The following is a 24216-nucleotide window of genomic DNA, read 5'->3' on the forward strand; positions in this document are numbered from 1 at the left end:
GCTGTCATTCTTGGAAACCTTCACAAAGGCCTAGAACACTTCATTTCTTGGCTCAGGTCAGTAGAGCAAAGCACATGGATAGCCATTAACTTTTTTATCCGCTACAGGCCAGAGAAGGGTTCGAGATGAATGGTAAACTGTTGAAAATGAAGAGGAAATGCCAATGACGCATTAGAACACAGACATAAGGCACATGCGCGGACAGCCATGTTCTTGAGCTGAACATTTGTGGCTTCTGTGATGCCTTTCAACAACTTATGGCTTTGCTCCTAATTATTATGGAAGTTTGTCCTTTAAGCAAATGTAGGGACTGTTCCAGGTTTTCAGAACTTCCGCCTGACACTTTGCTAGGGTAGAGGGGTTGTAGGGCCGCTCTGCAGCATTACGGAAAACCCAGCCTGGAAGTTCAGGGCTGAGACATTTCGTTTACTAAGGACCCAGTCATGTTTGAGATAACAGGCCGGTTTCTTCCCACCTCCATTCTAAATGGTAATTTATTCCCCCAGTTGCATAAGCGGCTTTGACGCCCACAGCGCAGAAGAAAATTGGGGCAGAAGCATTTTAATTAACAGGCAAACACCATACAATGTTGACAGAAGATTACGAAACTCCAATCTCTCCCCCCCCCGCCCCAACTGCCTAATTTACTTCACTGTATTAGAGATTCATGGCCTTAAAAAAAAAGGTTATTTGAAAAGTAACTGGTTCTGTCTAGAGCCAGGGTGGTGTAGAGGCTAGAGTAGGCTTGTGCGATTTGGCCGCTTCGGCTGGCTGCGCCCAGAGGGAACGGCCGCCAAAGCAGCCGAATCGCACAAGCCCAGGCTAGAGTGTGCTGGACTAGAATAAGGACATCACAAAAGCCCTGCTGGATTGGACCAGTGGTCCACCTAGTCCAACATCCCATCTCACGCAGTAGCCAACCAGTGACTCTGGAGAGCCATCAACCGGTCAGAGAGGCTGAGGCCTTCCCCTGATGTTGCCTCCCAGTGTTAGGATTCAAAGGTTGACTGCCTCTGGACTTCAGTCACCATAGCTAGTTGCCACTGATAGATCTACCCTCCATGAAACTGTCTTAAAGCTGTCTATCCCCATGGCCATCACTGTGTCCTCAGGTAGTGAACTCCACACAGTCAAAGGCCACACCCCATATTTGGATAGCTCTGTAATGATCAGGACCCTTCATCCAACAATGACCACTGCTCTAAAAAGTGAGAACTTGAGGGTAAAAGTTATTAAGATTTGGAATTAGAAACCTGGAGGTAGGCAGTCAACTCAGAATCTACTCAGGTCTATTCAACAGGGCTTACTCCTGGAGAAATGTTTCAGGATTGTACTATACCACACTGGCATTCCCTTAAAGATAAGCCCCTCCCTGGTCCTAGATTATTCATCTGGAATGTTAAAACTAGGAGGTTTTATGAGCTCCTACCTATAATACCCAAATTCTATCACAGTGCCACAAACTCTTCCTTCACAACAGGATCTGAAGGGAGAAGCAAATGGATTTTCCCCACTCAGTTTCTTCTGAGGACTTCCATGGTTAGCTCACTTGTCCTGGGAATCAACAAAGCCAGCCCACAATAAAATTACACCTCTACGTCAGAGAACTTTCAATGTCTCCCTAACCACTGGAATTTTCACATTAGGAGGCGGTCAGATTTGAGTATATACATTTGCTGCTCTAGAACAAACTGACCTCCCAAGCCCAAAACTAGTATTTGATGGAAAACTGAAAGGTAACAATCAGTTTCATTTTGTTAGAAAACATAGCCTGTTTCCTTTCCAGCACTCTGTTTTCTCCTTCTTGGGCCAGATGTGAATCAATCACACCAGTTTCCATAGCCTAAGTTTTATGGGGCGGTAAGACAACCAATAAGTGCCATATTAAATCGACTTTGACCTTGTCCAGCCCAATGTACCAGGTCCCTGTTTCACAGCTGGGTGGATGGGAGACAGATATTACGTTTGACCAGGCAAGCAGAACCATCCCACTGTCAACATTTAATTGGAACAAATGCATTGAAGACAGGAGGAGGAAAAAAATTAAGAGCGACAGAAGGTCAGCAATAATTTGGAGGGCCTTACCAAAGCTAACAAAAGGGCTTTCCCTCCTCCGTCCCATCAAGAGCTTGATTGGAAGGCTATGATGGGCTGTTCTGTGGCTTCTTTTATCAAGGCTTTGAAGAATAAAGTTGAGTCCTTTAAGACCAACAAAGTTTAATTCTTATAAGCTTGGGTGGGCAATGCGTAGTTCTTCAGATTCTCTATGAATTCACTGCCTCAAGAAGTGTGCATTTACCCGAACACTTCTACCCAGAAAAATTTCCCAACCAGAGTTGGTGACATACTGTATCTTCTGCCAGCTACATCCATTCCTTGAAAAGTGGGATCTAGCCACTGTGATCCCAACTCTGATTATAGAACGCTTACATTACCACAATGCACTCTGAGCATGACTACCTTTGAAAATGACATGGAAATTTCAGTTGATCCAAAATGAGGCAGTCAAATGATGGTCAGCATCTGGGTATAGGACCATATCATGCAAGCATTGGAAGATCTGCTGTGGTTGCTCATTTGCTTCCGGGCACCATTAAAACTGCTAGTTATTTATTACCTTTGAGGCTCTAAATGGCTTAAGGTTGAAGTACTAGAGGGACCTCTTCTTCCTACATTGTCCACCCCCCCCCCCAATTAGGATCTGTCCTGCTTTCAGAGGGGAGGTGGGCAGTGACCTGACAGGGCTATTCCTTCCTTCTGGAATTACCTTTTCCGTTGACACTCACCTGGTTGCTTATGTTACTTTACTTTGGGTGCTAGGCCAAAACATTGTGGTTTACACAGGCTTTTAACTTAAGGAATTGCTCTTTTAAAATCAGTGTTATAGAGTGATTTCTGGATATTAACTGTCGAGAAAAGACAGGGGAAGCTGGAGCAGTGGTGGTATTGTCCTACCTTTCCAGAAATCATCATCATATACTTGAAATTGGGCTGTAGGTCAATGGTAGCCTACAGAAAACCTCTGCATCAGTTGCTGGCATCTCTGTTCAGAGGATCTGGGAATAACCTTCCTCTAAGAACCAGAGGCCAACTCCAGTCACTAGAGCAGGCTTCCTCAAACAGGGTTTTGTGAAATCCTAAGGTTTCTTGACAGCTGGAAGGGTTTCCTGAATGGGTGGGAATGTACTAATTTAATATATTAAAAAAAATGTTAAAACATTTATCAGTTGATAGGACCCACCCCTCCTAAAATGGCCAATGACGGGCCTGGAGGGGTGGGAAGGGGAGGGGCCTGGGTGGGCATGTACACAGCTGTGCTTCCCAACCATACTCTGCACAATCACACCACTTCTGAAGTTTTTTGAAGCCTGAAGATTGTTTCAGGGGGTTCTCAGTGGTAAAAAGGTTGAGAAAGGCTGCAAAAGTGATGCAGACAGACCTACAGTTTGTTGTGGCGTAGGGTAGATTCAAATGTCAAAGTCACTAAAATATCCAAGCCTAAAAATTAGCTTAGCTTGGGTGGCCGGAGGGGTGGGAATCATCGCAAGGAAAAACCATCACGAGGAGCTCAAAAGTTGACTTTCTTCAGGCCTGTCCATTTTTCACACTCAAGGCAAGAGATGAAAGACGCTTTCAGGCTGCGTAGGAACCGACAGCTTTAAATTGACAAAGGGGAAAGAGGTCGAACTGAAGCCAGGGTGGAAAAGCTGGGAGGATCCGTCCTGCCTCATAAAGTCAACAAAGAGAATGACGTGGTTAACAAGACGGTGGTAGATGCGTGCAGCCTTGGAGCAAACACCAAGAGATCTTAACCCAAAGCGTCGGGGAGGAGTACTCAGCTTACTCCATCCGGCCTGAAGCCCCCTCCTCCTAGAACTCCTAGTCTAGATCATCCCCCCCCCCCCATACACACATATGCACCACCAGACAATAGCCAATAACAAAACGGCTTTCCAATTTTTGTCCCTGAATCAGTCTCTCTTGCCACCACAAGAGGAGGATGGGGGAGGGGGGAGAATGTCCTTAAGCACGTAGGCTTGTTTACACGGAACCATAAACCGGAATGATTAACTCCTTTTTTACACTTACTGCCACCTACGCAGGCAAAAGAGTTTATTATTACAGCTACCAAGGAAACTATCACCTTCTCTGAGCAAAGGAGAAATTCCTGCTTGCTTCCCATTACAAGAGACTTCATACTACACACCAGTCACTCTCTCCCTCTAACCCCCCCCCCAAAAAAAAATGTTTAGGCAAGGACAGGAAAAAGGAGAAGGAGAGGAGAGGGAGGGAGAAATTAAACAAAAAGAATGATGTAAGCATCCTTGAACAACAAAAGCTTAAGCAAGGGGCTGTCATTTGACAGGGTTTTCCCCCTCCTTTTAATTGGCAAGAAGCCAGTTTTATTGCTCTTTCTCTGTATCCCTTGCTTTTACAGCCAAGCATAATGACCTGAATGGCAATAAACTGGTTAGCATCCTCATTATGCGACAGATTCCTTGAAGATTCTGATGATGCTGTTTACTAATTCACTGCTAATTTACTCTCCCCTTATGCCCGTGGTCTTCTGGTTTCCGTGTCATTGTCTGAAGAAGTGTGCATGGACACGAAAGCTTGCACATTGAACATCCGTCTGCCACTAGACTCCAGTTTTGTTCTGCTACTTCAGACCGCTGCAGCTACCCACCTGAACCTATCTGAATGGGGATAAATAAGTTAATTTAAGGTGGCACAAAAGTAAGGGCTATGGAGCAACCTTGGGGAACACCCCCCCAAGAAGAACATTTCAGCTATAGGCACAGAAGTCAGTATTCTGAGAATCTCAGCCTTCACTTTAAAAGCCCCAAACACGTTCCTGGTCCTTATGGATGTACCAAAGGCCTCGGAAACGGGCAGAACAGGTTTAGTGATATCTCCGAAGGCGAAGTTGAACGAGCAAGAGTTGGGGCCCTGACAGCAGTCCACAACTGGATCGAGAGAAGCAAAGTTAGTTATTCCAAAGAGACAACTATACAGGTCATAGGAATTTTATTGGCCTCGTCTTTGGAAACCATGCCCTGAAAGGCTTCCAGAGAAAGGAGGAAGATATGGGATGAGATCCGAAGATCTTTGAACAAAGAAGTTGGGGGAAGGCATCTTTGCCACTGGTTGTTCTCCCCTTGAGCCCAATAACAAAGGCGGGGCTGCAACTCAACTTGAGTGAAGAACAGGTGAACATTCCTTCCTCTCTTGCTAGTTGAAACATGGTGGATGAGGAGCTTATGTCATTTATTCAAGTTTAGCATCTGCCCTCCTCACAGGTACGCATGGTGGATTACACAAAGACCATTTACGCACTGGGAACTTCACTGCCCAAGCTCTTGTGCAGGGACACAAATCAGGGGCGGATAAGGTGCACCAGGCCAAATACAGGAAGAGGTGGGGCAACCTGCCACAACTAAAACTCCAGCCTGCAGCCTGGCATGAAACCTCCAGTGCATAAACGGTCATAGCAAGGCAGTACAATCCCCAAAATGGAACGTTCCGTTAACCAATGCTTTAGGATCTAAGAAGTCTGGGCCCACCAGGAAGAAATGAAGCATAGCGTAAGTATTCAGGTGACACAATAAGTGGCGTACCCAGCAGTATAGACAACAGTCGTTAAATCCTTCATCTAAGCAGGTTCGTAAACCCATTTTCTGCAATGGAAGCCCTCCCGAATAGCCGAGTTTTGCATAGCTTGTGGAAGACCAGGAGGGGGGGGGAGCACTAGTTGCCATAAAGAGAAGCACGAGTCCTAAAACTAGGAAAAAGAAACTGTAAGGAACACAGCTGGGCTGGCGTACAAGATAAAAGAGGGCCTATTCTATTGTGCTTCTCCACAATGAACATCTCCGGTCTTGAAGGCTGGCAGCCAGCTTTGCTGCAGTTTTTCTACAACGTCAACCTCTCTTTCAACTTTCCCCACCCCCCCCCCCACCCTGGGATAAAGTGCCTATTGTATTGTATTTCTCCAGGAAGGGAACTTCTGAAGCACTGAGTGTAACAAACCTATCCGCAGAAAGCAGGAGGTTCCATGAGAATTGAGGCTTACGTACGTGAGTCCCCTTAGACAGACAGCAGGATTAGGAGATCCAAAACTTACTAGACAATTATTGCAATTTTTGTTCAAGTATGCACATGATCTCTGTGTGCTCTCCTGACAGAGTTTCAGCCCATGCAAGTATGTCTTTAGCCATAAGAGCTACAGGGGCAAGTAGAAAGTGGCCTCTCAGTTTGTCATTCTAATCCAGGGATTCCCAACCAGGAGTCCGTGGACCTCCTGGGGGACTGCAGTTCTGAAGAGGGTCTGTGAAAGCTCTGAAGTGGTGAGGTTTGGGGGCTGGGGGTGGGGGGTCCGGGCTGTCTTCTCAGTTCCTACTCTTCTTTCCAGCCTACATAAGGCAGAGTCTCCATGGTAGTATTAAAGTTGAGGGGAGGGAGCAAAAGGAGGAGGAATAAGGATGGGCATAGTGATGTCACTTCCAGGGGCGTGGCGAGGGGGGAGCTGACATCACTTCCGGGGCTCCTCAAAATCTGAAAAATTATTTTATAAGGTTGAAAAAGGCTGTTCTAATCACTATGCCACACTATGCCCTACTTGGTTAGGTCAAACGGGAGAAGTTCAGACTCTATGATGGGGAGGGGACCAGTTACCACTGAGAGCCAGTGTGGTGTAAGAGCAGCAGACTCTAATCTGGAGAACCGGGTTTCCCACATCTCTGCATGCATACTTGGGCCAGTCACAGTGCTCTCAGAGCTCTTTCAGCCCCAGTTATGTCACAGGGTGTCTGCTGTGGGCAATTGTAAGCTACTTTGAGACACCTGAAACCTGCTGGGTGACCTTGGTCCAGTCACAGTCCACTCAGAGTTCTCTCAGCCCCACCTACCTCATACTGTTTGAGAATTCTTTGGGCAATGAAAAGCAGAGCATAAAACCAACTCTTCTTCTTTTAAAAAGACATGTTCTTATGGGAAGGCGATTATAAGTTGCTTTCAGACACAAGAGGCCTGTTGCATGACCTTGAGCCAGTCACAGTTCTCTCAGACCTCTTTCAGCCTCACCTACCTCACAGGGTGTTGTGAGGAGGGGAGGAAAAGGTGATTGTAAGTCACGTTGAAACACATGAGGCCTGCTGGGTGACCTTGGGCCAGTCACAGTCCTCTAGGACAGTGGTCCCCAACCTGCGGGCCGCGGCCCGGTGGCGGCCCGCGAAGGCCATGGCGCCGGGCCGCGGCTCCCTCTCCCCGCCCCCCCCCCACAGTAAAAAACTTCCCAGGCCGCAAGCTTGCGGCCCGGGAAGCTTCTTACTGTGGGAGGGCGGGGAGAGGGAACCGGGGTCGGCCGCGCCCATGCGGGCGAGGGCCGATGCGTGGGCGTGGCCCGCGGGCCGCGCCCCGATGCCCTGCCGGTCCCCAACCTCAGAAAGTTTGGGGACCGCTGCTCTAGGAGTTCTCTAAGCCCCACCTACCTCATAGGGTGCCTGTTGTGTGGGGAGGAAGCTTTCAGATTTCTTTGGGTAGTGAAAAGCAGAGCATAAAACCAACTCCTTTCCTTTTAAAAAGCATGGTAAAACTTTAAGTGAAAGGTGTCCCCAGTCCTAGTTTCTGAACTACGCCAAATCAGTGCTCCAGGAAGGCCAGTGCCCTCCACCCCCAGCTGTGCCCCTGTCTACAATAAAAAGAGCTCTTTTTACCAAGTGCAAAACTGTGTTATAAGAACTAGATCTTGATATTGTTTGGTGAAGGGAGAAGGGGGTGGGTGTCCTTTCGAGACCCCACCAGCCAAAAATATTATCCCAACAGTGCATTTTATTTTGGCAGCACAGCGTTCTTTCCCCCTCCAAAATACTGGAAGATGTGCTTTTAATGCCAATAAAAAATGAAGGCTTCCAAAACCTTGGCAGCAGCCATGAGAAGGTGCTGAGAGCAGGATACCCTGCCACTTCATTCCTGTGCATCTCCAGGGCAGGGGCTGCCAGTCAGAGGGAGCTCCAGCACGGCCAAATTGTCTGGAGGCAACGGAGGGTGGAAAAATTTTGGCTCAAGCCAGCGTCTCAGTTCACCATTCCATCCAGCCATCTCCTGTATGCTAAGCAATGTACCAAGTTCTGAATACGGAGGGATGAACTGATCAGTTTCCTGCAGCAAAAATCAAAATACAATTCAAAAGGCACTCTTGTTGATAGTAGTTCATTGTATTTTTAATTAACATTCATTAAGGTATCCCCCTTCTCTTTTAAAAATAGAATTCCTTACTAACTTGCATTTTGTCTGTTGGCATAGCGACACAAATTTGCTTCCCGGATTACCCAGGCAACAGTAGTCTGGCTTTCAAGGTCTAGCAGGCATATATCCAGCAAGATAATTAAGTTCCAGATGTTTCACACTCATTTTCTAAACTCTGACAGATTACAATAAGGGTGGCCAAAATGTGGCTCTCCTGATGTCCATGGACAATTATTCCTATGAGTCCCTGCTGGCAGGGGCTCATGGGAATTGTAGCCCATGGACATCTGGAGAGCCACAGTATGGCCTTCCCTACATTACAGGGATGAATCAGCCCTCAGAATAGATTTGGTGAAGGCAGGCTGACCATGGAGGAAACTGATTTTATGTATGCACTTCCTTTGTAGGCAACTTGGGGACAAGAGCTGGATTTCACATGCTGCTTTTCACAGCCCAAAGGAGTCCCCAAGTAGCTTACAATCACCTTCCCTTCCTCTCCCCACAACAGACATCCTGTGACGGAGGTGAGCTCTGACAGAACTGGTCTGTGAGAACAGCTCCAACAGGACTGCGACTAGCCCAAGGTCACCCCGCTGGCTCCATGTGGAGGCATGGGCAATCAACCCTGGCTCTCCAGATTAGAAGTCACTGCTCTTAACCACTACACCAAGCATAAACTCTTCACAATTTTCTGCTGTCAACGTGCTGTCAGCTGCATATTGCAAATAGTTCATGTTTCTTCCACCCCACCTTCATCTAAATCTAACCCTAACTTCCTTACAGTCATAACAGAAGTGGGAGCAAGAGCTTGAGTAAGCTTCTGAACCAATTGTAGGGAATACCAACTGGGATTTGGTCTGCTTCGCCAGAGAACCTGGGAGGATCTGAGTTTTAAAAAAACCCACCTGGCGAACTTCATCTCATGTAATACTGCAATCTTTTGAAATTCTTAGTTGGCCTCTGACACAGCAAACGCCTCCTTGGGACTCACCATACTGTAGTCATGTGAAACTGCACAACCACACCTGTTTGTAATGCTTCTCTTGCCCCCATATCAAGGCTACAAGGCTATGTCTAGGAAACACCCAGAAAAAGCAAAGTTAAGTTCTCACCTCCAGAAGGGAAAGCCCAGCCGGAAAAAGCCCCCGCAATCTGTTCCTTGCAGTTCTGCCTGCGAAAGGGTTTTCCACGCAATCACCCACTGGACTTTACACTTACTTATATATACCAGTCCTTAATAGGCATGACTATTTTGGGTTTTGCAGTAGTTCCCTTAAGTCTAGTATATCACATGACTGCTCGCCACGGATCACGGGCCAAAGAATGCCTATTAATTAGGAACACATTATAAAGTGGTGCTGGTTGGGGTAAAGGTTGGAATTTTGGTTGGTCGGCTTGCTCATGGGATTGTTATTCATTGAAAATGCCTGCGAAGACAAGTCTCCAAACTCAAAACAGATTTCGGTGTGGGGTTCTGTTTTTCTGCTTTTTGAATTCTGGTTTCTCACACTGTTGTCACAGAACCAACGCATTCTGCTCTGAGCCTCGTGGCATCACTGACCGGATCCACTCCTGAGCATATTCATAAGAGATCCCAGATGTCTGAGAGAATATAATCACAGCATATACTGCGAGGGAGAAAGACTCAGAATACCAACCACGTGGCTTTTACCTGAGACACTGTGTGTTTATGGGAGTCTCTGGTAAGCTCGTCTTCCCACCGATACTTGTGCTTTAGGCATGCTGGGCTCTGGCTAACGTAGGATATAAATTCCTATATAATCAAATAAAAAGAAAACACATATTCATGCTAAACCAGCAGCATGAACATTACCCTTCATCTTATTACAGGATGGTTTTTTTTGGGTGGGGTGGGGGTTGGCTTTTGGAGATGCGAAAGGTTTCACAGCACTGTCCCCACTGCTGCTACCTACTCGTAAAGTTTTGGGGGTAGTAGTAACTACCTTCTCTGTTGCTTGCCCCCAGCTTTTCCCTTTGCTGACAATATGTAAGAAAGAGGAAAAGGAGCAGTGACTTCTAGTTTCACTCCAATGTGGCTTTCTATGCCATCATGTAGCCCAGTGGTGGCTCCAGATGTCCATGGACTACAATGACCATGAGCCCCTGCCAACATGCTGGCAGGGGCTCATGGTCATCATAGTCCTTGGATATCCGGAGAGCCACAGTTTGGCCACCCCTGAATTTTATTTTTAATTTTATTTGTTTGCCGCCACTCCCAGACCAGCCAGCTCGTGGCAGTTTACAATAGTGAAAGCCATAAAAATACACACAAAATACATTAATATAAGTAGAAAAATTATAGGCAGCAGCAACAATTCCCCTCCCAAAATATTATGCCCATCCCAGCACACCCCCTCCCACCTGTGCCTCAAGGAAGATGGCTGAAAATATACAGATGTCTAAAGTATCTCTAAGGGAGAGACCCCGAGATCTTCCTAGCCAAATCCCATTAGCTATGGAGCATCACGAAGCCACATCAGAATCTTGTAAGCAAACAAAAAAGAAACTGCAACAAATAGCAACTAGGAACATAATTGCTGCTACTTGGTAAGTGAAATGAATACATCACAATCCTATGAACAATTAATTGCAAAATACTCCCCTTGCCACCATCCCAATCCTGTATAATTTATATTATACAGGAATTTCTATCCTGCACCTTCACCTGAAGGTGCCAAGGTGGCTCACAACAATACAGAACAAAGTCAACTCAAATACATTTTAAAACATTTAAAATGTAAGCCCCACCCCCACCCCCAGCAGCAACACAAATGTGCTGCCTACAAACAAACAAGATGTCAAAGTTGTAAGAGAGAAGGGCATTTGGGTTCAATACTAGTCAAACATGCCAGAGAGATTACCTAGGGAGGATCCTGCGATCAATACCGTCCAGTCAACTGAGTCTCTGTACCTTTGCCTTCAGTGGCAGGTGTGTGATGAAGCAGGTACAGCAAGCAAGAAGAGGCAAACCTGGACAGCCGTGCGGCTCTCTGATTGTGTTTCCAAAACTCCCTGGAGTTTGCCAGGGAAACGTCAGCACTGTTGTAGTGATGTGTCCCGACATATCTCCGGAAAGAACAAGACCTCATCCTCTGAGCCCTGTTTAAACTAGTCAGGTTTCTGGAAATGCCATGAATGAGCTCACAGAATTTCCTCCATACATCGTTAGCTCTAACCCTTCCACACCTCACCCAAGTTTGCAGTCGTTTTTTAAAAACTGAAAGTAAAACGAGCTTTAAGACCATCACAACTGCCTATTATAGTATGGACAGAAAAAAGGGGGGCAAGGAGGCAGCAGAGGGTGGGGAATTGAACGAACCAAGGATGATCTCATTATGATTAAGACCAAGCCACACCAAAAACCAGAAGCATATGAAGAGCTTTAACACCATTCCTTGAGGCAATCAATGAAGCTTCTGGTGAAAGATGACGAACGTTGGGTGCTGTAATGCAGGGGCAGTCAACCTGTGGTCCTCCAGATGTCCATGGACTACAATTCCCATGAGCCCCTGCCAGCAAATGCTGGTATGGGCTCATGGGAATTGTAGTCCATGGACATCTGGAGGACCACAGGTTGACTACCCCTGCTGGAATGCAAACGCCGATTAGAAAAGCAACAGAAGCAAAAGAAAATCCAATCCAACATTTGTCATCTTTCACCAGGAGCTTCATTGATTGCCTCAAGGAATGGTGTTAAAGCTCTTCATATGGTTCTGGTTTTTGGTGTGGCCTGGTCTTAATCATAATCATAGTTCATGGCTCTAGCTCTCTAACCTTGGTGGATCCCCCCCCCACCCCAAAAAAATGTTTTAAAAATGTCATCATAGGCCTATCACGAACCCATTTTGGAAGAAACCAATTAAAATATGGTTGAAGGAGACAGTCTAAATATTATCTTCAGGTGGTTAATGCTCTGGGCAACATGCATGTGTTTTCCACAGGCGTGGGGATTGCGAGGGACCGTGTGAGCTACAGATTCACCCAACACGTTTTTCAGCACAGAGAAAGATGGGGCTGCTTGCACAGAAGACGAAGAAAATCATGTTAGCCATCTCTTCATGCAGGCAGAAGACTAAATGCCATCCTCACAGGTTTCCTGCCACTCTTTAAGGTAATATATTTGAGGTGGTGTATATGGCTCTTTAACAAGGGAGAGGCCAAGGCCTAAACTGAGCCTGAACTACAGTATAATTCTGTATTACAGAAAAACCATGTGTCAAATTGATACCAAAAACACCATAGTTTACAGGAATTCCAAGAGAGTCCAGTCTTCATGCCTATTACGAATATGAAGCACTACAATTTCTTAGGGACAGTTTATCTAGGAAAGGACAACAGACGGCTTTATAAGCCTCTTTAGTGTCTAATGGAGAATGGGACAGAGAAACCCTTCAGAATTGTGTCGGGGGCAGCCACATGAAAAAGAAGAAGAGTTGGTTCTTATATGCCGCTTTTCCCTACCTGAAGGAGTCTCAAAGCGGCTTACAGTCGCCTTCCCTTTCCTCTCCCCACAACAGATGCCCTGTGGGGTGGGTGAGGCTGAGAGAGCGCTGATATTACTGCTCAGTCAGAACGGTTTTATCAGTGCCGTGGCGAGCCCAAGCTCACCCAGCTGGCTGCATGTGGGGGAGAGGGGACTCGAACCCGCCTTGCCAGATTAGAAGTCCACACTCCTAACCACAGCACCAAGCTGGCTACACCAAGCCGATCATCTCAGGCATTTTTATTCTATGCAGAATTAGCAGCAGAAAGAACCCACACATGCAGCCTGCTGCTTACGAATGACATCAGGCTTTTCCTGCACAATTTGTTTGAACCGACATCGTGGCCTCCAGTTCTGGACCAGTTCTTTGCAAAAATGTTTTTATTTGGCCTTTGTTGAGAAGCAAGGCTGATTCCCACGATTTTTAAGCATTCCTCAAAGGCTATTGTCCTGGTGTGAGTCACTGTTTCCCGCTGAAATTTTAACTTCCCCAGTCAATGGGGGCCCATCTTAAGAAAGGCCTCTTAATATGCTGACTACATTCATGTAAGCTAAATCCATTCTTGGCCTCTCCCTTGTTTCGAAGCACACTAATCCAGCCTGGTTGCATGAATGAAATGAATGGGTGCGAAATACAGACTTCAAAACGGCAGGAGCTGCCCTCTCCTCAGACACAAAAAGCTAAGGCTATTTTCATCTTCCCACACAAAGTGCGATTCCCAGCTGCACGTTTAGCAATGCCATCTCACAATTTTCATGCTACAATCAGATATTAAACTGGACTAGGGAATTCAATTGTTTTAAAATTGGTATCACTCTCCATTAAGTTTCAAAACTGAAGAACAGCAAGAAAACTGTCATTTTAAAAGAACAGCCTAAGTCAAACTCAGCACAACTATCGCAGGAAGATACACGGGAATATAACAAAAATATGAACCAAAGCATAAACTGTCTGTGAAACTTACATGAAACTCTCTCATTTATTCAGAAATACAGATAAGGTTACTTACTGTCTTGGGGCACTAATTAAGTGCTGGAGGCTCTATAAGTCAGTGGGAAGTAACTCTGATAGCTCTTATAATGATGTATTGACCATTAACAATTATATTATGGCTATGAAGTTTTAAAAGTCATAACACTAGATGTTGTTCTGTTGTAGGTTACAGATCCTTCAGGAAACTGAATTGTGAAGTACTTTATGGGTATGACTAGGGAAGTTCTCTTTTAATTGGCCTGGTATTTGTATGGTGTTTGCATGAGGTTTGTATTCATTGGACATTTTATGACTGATAAGAGTTATTCTGAGAAATCTGTTCTTCACTTTGGATACTGCTGTTGATGTGGCTTTTTTATTATTATATTCTCTTTATTTCAATACACTGCTATGGAAATATTTGCTATGAAGTGGTATAGAAATTTAATTTTCAAAAACTCAATGTAGATTTGGAAGGTCTAAATGAGACAGGAAGTCATACAGTATGCGGCCAAGTTCCTGTCTTCCAAGCCAGAGTTCTTTCCCATGAGCACCAGGGCCTGATGTCAGACTGGAGTTCAAATGTTTGGTCTGGAGCTCTAGGGTGAAGGAAACCTTGGCCACATCCCTCTGTCCAACTCGTCTACCAGGACTGCGCTCTTTGGAGGAAGAGGGGAAGGGAAAGATGAATTAAACCTCAATAAATATTGCAAACTAAAGTGTGTCTAGTCAAGGCTGTGGTCTTCCCAGTTGCAATGAATGGCTGTGAAAGTTGGACCATAAGGAAGGCCGAGCGTCAAAGAACTGAGGCTTTTGAACTCTGGTGCTGGAGAAGACTCTTGCGAGTCCCTTGGACTGCAAGGAGAACAAACCAGTTAGTCCTAGAGGAGATCAGCCCTGCCTGCTCCTTAGAAGGCCAGATCCTGAAGATGGAACTCAAATACTTTGGCCACCTCATGAGAAGGAAGGACTACCTGGAAAAGAGCCTAATGCTGTGAGCAACTGAGGGCAAAAGAAGAAGGGGACGACAGAGAATGAAGTGGCTGGATGGAGTCACTGAAGCAGTCGGTGCAAACTTAAATGGACTCCGGGGAATGGTAGAGGACAGGAAGGCCTGGAGGATCATTGTCCATGGGGTCGCAATGGGGTCGCAACTAACAACAACAAAACATTATAATCTCCACTGGCAACCTCCATTTTGAGAATGAATATTCGAGCACCTACTTTACACGATTCTCGCTTCTTAATACAACAAAATAGCAGGTCATAAATAACCTTGTTTGTCCGAATGGTCCTGTAACTGTATCCTCATGAAACCACTACTCCCCTTTTAGCCACATTCTCCGGGGCATCCAACTAAATGGGGATGTCCATGTAATTCTAATTAAGAATGTCCCCCCGAAACGCTTCAGTTCGCATTTGTTCTGGTCACTCATGCTAAAATAGACTTCCCAGAATGTACTGTACATTCACCCACCATCCTCTTCACCAGGATGCAACCCTGTAAGGGGAGAAGGATCACATGCTGTACTTGGTAGGGATGACAAAACAGTAACCAAGACCTTTATTAATTATTTTTCCTCTCCGGAGTCCACGCTGCACTAAGACGCAGCCTTTCAGATATCGGGCAACCTGAGCAGTCTGAGTTATCACGCTTGCAAACGCAGTCTGTTGTTTTACAGATCTCCTTGTCCCTGGACAGTCACACGGTAATATCAGGAATGTCCGGAATAAACACTATGCTGGGGTTTTGGTCAGCAAAGTACATGCCATTCTTTTCCCTTTCACATCCTGAAATGCTTCAGGTCTTTCATTGCCTTGGTTACAGACGGCTTTTCGCAAGCATTTCTGGTTAGGAATACAGTAATTCTTCCCAGTGACACAGTTTTGTTTGCCTTGGCAGGAAGACTTTGCACTTAAAGCTGATGCTGCAGTCCAAATGGCAAGGCCACGCAAACCAAATGGTTTAGGTTCCTTGAGTTTCCTACAAATTAGCTAAAAATAGATAACCAATGCCTCATACTTCATGCATTAGCAACAAATACAACCCCCCCCCCCATATACACGTTGCTTCTTTTCCTTCTGACTCTTAAAGTGACATCACAACATCATGGTTGAAGTTTCTTTGTAGAGAGAGGCTCGGGGATAGGCATCATGCTTTGCCCACAAAAATCTTCAGGTTCTACCCCAATGGCCTTAGGTAGAAGATGCTGGTTAAGCATTTATCCATGGCCAGATAGCCCAGGCAAGCCTGATCCGGTCTGATCTCAGAAGCTAAGCAGAGCTGATCCTGATTAGCATTTGGATGGGAGACCTCAATGGATCTGGATGGCCTACCTCCAAAGAACACTAAGGGTCATGACATGCAGGCAGGAAATGCCCTTTGCCTGGCTGTCAGACAATCCCCAGATCTCTTGGCTACACGACACATGTGCCAGGCGATAAATAAAATGTTAAAAATCCATGCATTGCAGTATATGCAAATACGGAAAGAACATATGGTTCAGAACCACAAGATAAGGTGCAGAGTTAGAATTTGTTTAGACAGATGTATGAAACACCTGGAATCTCAAAATACGGTTCTGTGAGAGGTGTATCTTTTGTACAGCATCTTGCTACATCACACAGTAGTTTCCAGGTATTTCAAACGTCTATTTGTTGTTGTTAGTTGCGAAGTCGTGTCCGACCCATCGCGACCCCATGGACAATGATCCTCCAGGCCTTCCTGTCCTCTACCATTCCCCGGAGTCCATTTAAGTTTGCACTGACTGCTTCAGTGACTCCATCCAGCCACCTCATTCTCTGTCGTACCCTTCTTCTTCTGCCCTCAATCGCTCCCAGCATTAGGCTCTTCTCCAGGGAGTCCTTCCTTCTCATGAGGTGCCCAAAGTATTTGAGTTTCATCTTCCGGATCTGGCCTTCTAAAGAGCAGTCGGGGCTGATCTCTAACTATACAAATTCTAAATGTGCACCCTATCCCTTGGTAGATATGTCCTTTTCACATCTGCATGTACTGTGATACTTGGATCCAAATGATAAAAGGGAACCTCTCCCTTTAACCCCTTAGCCCAGCCTTTTTCAGCTTCTTTACTGTTGAGAAACCCCTGAATGGTTCTTCAGGTTTCAAGAAACCCCAGAAGGGGCACGGTCCTGCAGAATATGGTTGGGAAGAATAGCTGTGGACGTGCTCACCTGGGCCCCCTCTCCTTCCCACCCCCTCCAGGCCCACCACTGGTCATTAGGGGAGGGGACTGCCCATATCATCTGATATCTGTTTAACAAATTTAAAAACATATATAGCAAACCAATTAACTCCTACCCATCCAGGAAACCCCAGCATTTCACAAAACCTTGCCATAGTCTGTGCTTTGTTCTGTATCTTGATTGAGGGACAGAGCTCTTGGGGGCATGGGGGACGGAGTATTTATAACTTTACGGCTACACAAAAACAGGACTGGCAAAAAGACAAATAAGTGAATTTGAGGTCAAATCAAGCCTTCGCCTTCCCTAGCAGCTAAAATGACTAAAATGAAGCTATCTTAGTTTGGCCACATTGCGAAAAGATAAGAATAGCTGGAAAAAATAATGCTAGGTACGGTCAAAGGCTGCAGGAAAAGCGATCTGCCATCGAGGAAGCCATGGAACTCAGTTGAAACCCCAAAGCAAGGCTGTTAACCATGGGGTGTTTTTGAAGGTCATTCATTCAGAGGGTCTCTGTAGGTTAGAAGTGACTTCACAGCAGAGAATGGGGGGGGAGTGATTCTGCCTCTCCACAATATGATGTACCTGCCTATTTCCTCTTCACTAAAGCTATTAAACATACAGGGGCTGTGCCCTCCTTTGCATCTGGGCACCCTCAAGCTGTTATGGATTGATGGTCCTACTAAGCACCAATAGACCCGTCTTGCTCTTTACAAGCAACAGGCAGCTGCTTTGGATTTCTTTCCGGGCTTCACCCCACGCTGAAGGTCCAGAACGTACCCCCGCTGCCCTTTTCTCGTCCTGGCCTGGCCCCAGTCTTGCTGTGAGACAAAAGGGCCCCACAGACAGTGTGCTATAGTGGCTAGAGCAAGGGTAGTCAAACTGCCGCCCTCCAGGTGTCCATGGACTACAATTCCCAGGAGCCCCTGCCAGCAAATCTGGAGGACCGCAGTTTGACTACCCCTGGGCTAGAGGACCAGAGGAAGCCCTAGGAGACCCCTCAGGCAAGAACCTTTCTGTGTCATCTCAGAGCTAGCCATTTCCCCCTTTCGCAGAGCTTCGCCTCCTGCACAGAGTTCTTGCAAGGATAACGGAAGACATGAGAACTCCTGGAGGAAGGTAAAGTTGAAGCGTACAAGAGAGAGAATCGCAAGCTACTGGTCCCATTGGCCAGACTCAGGGAGGTGTGAAAATGGGGTTTTCCCTCCTCCCTAGAGAGTCATTAGTTGTGCCATCCTAAACAGAGTTACCCCACTGACATCAATGGAGTTAGAAAGGTAGAAGCCTGTTTAAGAACTTCAGCTCTTCATGAACAGCCTGGGCTTCCAAAAGCCATAGCCGTTGTGCGGTTATTTGTCTAGCTGCTAGTTCTAAGCTTCCTTGCACACCCCAGCCTTTCTTCTCCTTTGCCCTGAAGGCCCATTCATAGCAGAGCGGCAATGAAAGAGGCGCCTGTAGAAGTTAATTACAGTCCCACGGCTACAGCTTCAAGGCCTTCCAGCTTCTGAAGGCTGGAGACTTTTCAACACTGAATTCCACCAAACACCTTTCAAGCCTAAACTAATCTGGCCTCCCCCCCGTCTCGCTCCCTCATAATATCTGGCACAAGGATAAAATATGAATTTATAATTCCCGGCTGAAAGGGGTACAGTCATACATGGTTTGTTTCTGTCAAAAATGTGCAATTATGGAGCAAGGTTAGTGATCTACGATTTCTGGTCCTGTTGGGGAGAGTGCTCGATCTGTATTTCTGGATCTCTATTCTTTCTCACCATTTATAAAAATAAAAATGTTATTTAAAAGAACTGTGCAATTATTATTATTCGGAACTGACTTTTAACAACTGTGGTCCATTTCCATCGCTTTGTGAATGGAGACCTGGTACAAAGGGTTGGATCCAGACTGAACTGATGATTTCCATCAATTTCCCATGGGGTCCCCTCCCCTGAGATAGGGAGGCAAATGGAAAATTTAGGTTGAATTCCAAGCAAATCATATCCCTACACTTCTATGTAAAGTTGTGTGCTTCGGTGTCCGAAACGGCCGTTCCAGGCTGAAGCAGCCAGCGCCATAGCGCGGGGTGTGTGGGTGTGTGGCGCCAGTGTGCCAGTCGGTGCACACACGCAGCTACAGTTGCACCCCTACAGTTGCCTTCCCCCCCCCCCCACAGCACGGGCTGCTTCGGCCTTGAACAGCCGCTTCAGACACACAACCCTACTTCCATTGTTCTCTTTAACATCTCTAGGTGCATTCGGTTTGTTCAATAAACCCAATACATTTTTCCATGGCAAAACTAAAAGGGGGGGGGGGATAATAGCTCTACAGATCTGGTCAGCTTAAGCAAGGACACACCCCAAGCTGAGCCACATAGATCTGGTTTGCCACTTCTTTGAGTTGATGTGTGCCAATTTGTCCATCTCAGTTCCTTCCTCTCTAGCCAAGCAGTTCTGGGCTGGCTACTCCCTTCTCGTCTGGCGGCCGCTGGCAGGCCGACCGCAGGGCTCAGAACCGCTGCCCCAGTTACACAATCGTAATGGCTCAGGCCTGCTCCCAGAGGTTCGTTTCCATTAAAAACAAATCACAGAGTGGGAAAGAATTTTATGCCAGTTGTTTATGCATGTCAGACTTCGGTATGCTAAGAACACAGGCGAGATTTGCAAGAAGACACTGATCGTAAATCTTTTCCATATTGCAATGTTTTTGTTCATGGGAATGGCTTATGGGAGCCGTTGTGTGAATGAAGTTCTGCCATGGCCGCTGATCCTTAACAATGCCGTAACGGCAGGCCTGGAAGTGACTTTGCTTCTACATCAGCCAAAGTCTCACATTTGCTGCTGGGAAAAACTTGCTTTTGGAAAACAGCAGTTCCCTGAATGTGGCTGTTCCAGTGGGCCGCAGGGTTCGTCTGAAGCAGCAGAGCAAATTTAGAGTCCAGGGGCCCCTTGAAGACCAACATTTTTTTCTTTCCTCTCCTCTATTTTTTTTTGGGGGGGGGGATCAGGATACCTAATCTGTCCCTGGTAAATCTGTCCCTGTTTTGCCTTTGGGAAGGCTTAAAAAAAGAAAAAGGCCAAATAAACAAAAGCTGCCATTCTTCAGGTTCCAGTATCCTCTTCACAGTCTGCAAAAAATAAGAGGGCTATGGAAAAAGATCATTTTTTGTATCCTGCTTTTTACTACCCAAAGGAATCTCAAAGTGGCTACCCTTCCTCTCCCCGCAACAGACATCCTGTAACATAGGTGAGGCTGAGAGAGGTCTGACAGAACTGCTTTGTGAGAAAAACTCTAACAGGACTGTGACTAGCCCAAGGTCACCCAGCTGGCTGCATGTGCAGGAGTGGGAAATCAAATCCAGTTTTCCAGATTAGAGGCTGCCATTCTTAACCATTACATCACACTGGCTCTTGGTGAAGTGGAATTATACACAGGCATATAAATGCATGACCATGAACCCTAAATCCATGCTGAGTCCCTGTGAGAAAGGCAGACCTTAAGTAACATAAATAAAACTCAAAGCAATGCACAATCTGCCAAAAGGATTTGGCAGTGAGAATAACATACATAAATGGCCACATATTCATCTTCAATATGTGAAATATTGGAGGGCACCTTATACAATGAATAGCAATGTCCATGAATCCACCCCGCACAACCCTACCCAGGACAACCGATATTGTGTTATACCTGCATTCGACTCTCTAGCAACCAAATCAATATTCTGAATGATTCAAGTGGGCAGCTGTGTTGGTATGAAGCAGCACAACAAAATTTGAGTTCGATAGCACCTTTAAGACCACAAAGATTTATTCAAGGTGTGAGCTTTCGTGTGCAAGCACACCTCTTTGTCTGAGGAAGCGTGCCTGCACATGAAAGCTCACGCCTTGAATAAATCTTTGTTGGTCTTAAAAGTGCTATCGGACTCTAATTTTAATATTCTGGACGGTTAGTGATTCTGTTGTGCAAACAAAAATGACAGAATGCTGTATTCAATAGATCTACACCAGGGCAAAGGGTTTGGAGGTTTCAGCTTAAGAATATTAACCAGAAGGAAACTGTTCAAATAAATACCTGAAGCAGCCTAAGAAAAGTAAACATGCTCATCTAGCAAGAGCACTCTATGGAAGCCCCAAACTTTCCATCTTTCATGGTTCTTGCCTTTCCTTTGTCTAGCCTGCTCCATCTAGAATTACAGACTGACCTTCTGAACCAAAGTTTCAATTCTAACTAACTATTAAGAAAAGAGTATTACAGAGCATAGGAGTTTTTTTTTTGTGGGGAGGGAGGGCTGACTGAAATAATTCCTCTCATGTACTCTTGGTGATTCGGAGGATACTACGTATGAAATGGGATAATCTCTTCTGACATGAAAGGAAGAAGAAGGGCCAGAAATGTCAAGATGCTTTATATCCACAATCTAATCCGAGTATCTCATATCAACTGCAGTCAATGACATCATGCCCATTCAAAAGGAAAAAGAAAAGGAGAGTCAAGAATGGCAGGGAACTAGTACACAAAGAAAACAATGTCTTTGCAATGGCTGTTCAGCAATTGTAGGGAATACCATAGGAAATGAGTCCCTTTTTAACGAGGCTTTCCCCAAGCAGAAATCATTTATCAATAACTCAAGATGGATACTGGACAAGCTTTCCTCAGGGGTGCAGCCACTCCCTTTCTGCAAGGCGCATTCCTTCCCACTTCCAATTTCATACTGTGCTCTGGAGGTACACTGAATATCCTGTGAGCAATAAACCTGAGGTCAGAAACGGATCCAGATTGTCCTTGGACGCTGGAATTTGGGTGAGACTCCCACAATACCCTTCAGAGGCATTCATCCTGTCTCACAGAAACAACCGGGTCTTCCCCCACATGGCGGTGGAAAGTGCTGTTGAGTCACAGCTGATCTATGGTGGCCCCCTAGGGGTTTCAAGGCAAGAAACGTTCAGAGGTCTCACTCCACACATGCAAGATATGTACTTTCAAGGCACTTTAGAAGTAGATTTTCCTGTTTTGCACAGGAAAATCCAGCTGCAAAAGCACACTGAAAGTGCATTATTCAATTGCTTCCCTTCATGTCCCAAGTATTCCTTGGAGGTCTCCCATCCAAATACTCTGCAGGGCTGACCCTGCTTAGCTTCCGAGATCTGATGAAAAGGTTATAATGACACTGAATCGATTCAGCCAAACCCGGATCTCTGAGTTATCCCAATTTGGCTGAATCGATTGGACTCAAATTTATTTCCCCTGTGCACATCCCTAGTTCAAAATTAGAGATCCACCCATCTATCATCTGCGCTGGTCAGAAAATGGCACGGCTGATAATAAGCACAAACAATGGCTGACTACCAAGTTCAACCAAAATATATGTTCTTTTCCTCAGATATATCCCAGAGAAAGAATTGTCATTAATACTCATTATATTCAAGGATGTTTCCTCTTGTTCTTCAACCAATGTATAAATCATGAACAGAAAAGTAGGGGAGCAAGATCCGCCTCCCTTTTTAGCTCCTCCCACTAGTCTTAAAAGCCACCCTCAACACCTCTGAGGAGCTTAGCATGGCCTTTGCTTTTCAAAAGCGTCACTGTTTAGCACAAATGGATACCCTCAGGAAGGTTTTCCAAGGAGAGTAAATGCTTGAATTTCTCTTCCAGCAATGCAACATTTTTTCTTTCTACAGACTTAAGATGCAATGTATAAGGGAGCTGCTTGGAAAAGCAGTGCAGACCCTGGGGTTAGGTGAGCCAAGGTTTATGAAAGCATTTGCACAACAGTCGGCAGAGTGCCTGAGAATCGTAAACTCTTTTGAGTTCACGCTGCAAGCTGTGCTGAGACCACTGGCTTCCAACTCCTACTTAATTGCACCAAAGTGGGGGGAGAAAATTGTCTATATTCTCGTGAGTGGCTTTTATTTGTTCCTGTTACCTCAACCCAAAAGCAAAAGCAGAAACTTGGAAGAACTCCCTTCTGCTTGTTAAAGATGGGGTCCCGCAAGGGACAATCCCTCCCTCTGGTGCAGGGCTTACCCCCGTGCAACCTCCATTGGGGAATGGGAATCAATGAGATGGAAGGTGAACAGTACAAGACAGCCGTGATGAACAGAGGACACACCTATTGTCTTCCCTGACAAACACCAGCTTGGTGTAGTGGTTCGTAGCAGCCACCTCTACTCTGGAGGACAGGGTTTGATTCCCCACTCCTCCTCCACATGCAGCCAGCTAGGTGACCTTGGGCAGGCCACAATGCTCTCAGTGCTCTCTCAAGCCCACCTTCCTCACAAGGTGCCTGATGCAGATTATTCTGATTATTCTCCACCTGGTGACAAAGCAATGTTCACAAGGGCCTTACTCTGTTCTGAACTGGAACCTCCCACCCACCTGACTGCCAGCAGGGAACATGACACAATGTTGTCCATTGCTTTCCTTCCCCGTTCTTGAACTTCACAAATCAAGGAGGCGTCACCGTTTTTTCTGGGACAAACATTCTGCCCCTCCCTTTGCCCAGCAGGATCGCCACAAACATTCCCCCCCAGCCCAGCCTTTTTCAACCTTTTGATCATGGAGGGATCCCCGAAATATTTTTCAGGCTTCAAGGAACCCCAGAAGTGGTGACAGACCCCTTCAGAGAAGTGGGGGAGGAAGTAAGATGCAGGAGCCAGCCAATAAAGCGACTGATCTATCACTTGCCGTTTCCATTGTGGAGAAGAGACTGGGCCTGTAGAGCAACAGGGGGAAGTGGGCTCCAGTGACGTCCAGTGATGTCAGCAGCCATCTGACCTTCTGGGAAACGCCGCAAAAACTCTGGGGAGCTGTCATATAACCCAAGGGTTCTCTGGAACCTGGTTGGGAATCCCTGCCTCAGCCCAATCAGAAAAAAATCTAAATCTGGTTCCTTATGTCCATTTACTTTGAAATCCTCCAATTCCATTTCCTGTGGATTTCTCTGACATAAGTTTTAAAAAGTAGTTAGGGAGATGCTTGGCTGAAAAGTTCCCTCAGCCAGGGTAAGAACCAGACCTCCAAGGCAGCTGGGCAGGACTCTTAAGGGGTGGCAAAGAGATTCTGACAGGAGGGAGTATCTGAGCTAAGTCTGGGGGGGGGGAGGTAGACAGGTAATCAGTGGGTTAAAGAGAGGACATGTCTGGGATTGTAACCCTGGGGGATCTGAAGACAGAAATCAAAGGGACACGGAGCCAGAGACTAGATGGCCCTCGTCCATTGGGCAAATGTCTACTGTCTACTGAGATCTATGTTTAAAAGAGGAGTGGGAGGGCTTTGAGTGGGGGTAGAGAGACAA

General features: G+C 46.0%; 1 protein-coding gene across 2 annotated transcripts in view; it reads right to left on the reverse strand.

The window, feature by feature from the left end:
• Positions 1-24216, reverse strand: part of NEDD9 (neural precursor cell expressed, developmentally down-regulated 9) — a 60714-nt gene that overhangs the window by 33525 nt on the left and 2973 nt on the right. Inside the window, exon 1 of one of the 2 annotated variants that reach the window (XM_077353202.1) lies at positions 9360-9489. The exons of the other annotated variant lie outside the window; for it this stretch is intronic. The gene's annotated coding sequence lies outside the window, so the exon portion shown is untranslated. Of the gene's footprint in view, positions 1-9359; positions 9490-24216 lie in introns of those variants that run through there. 2 annotated transcript variants of the gene reach the window in all.

This window comes from Paroedura picta, chromosome 9 (genome assembly GCF_049243985.1).
Source record: "Paroedura picta isolate Pp20150507F chromosome 9, Ppicta_v3.0, whole genome shotgun sequence".
Taxonomy (NCBI): Eukaryota; Metazoa; Chordata; class Lepidosauria; order Squamata; family Gekkonidae; genus Paroedura; species Paroedura picta.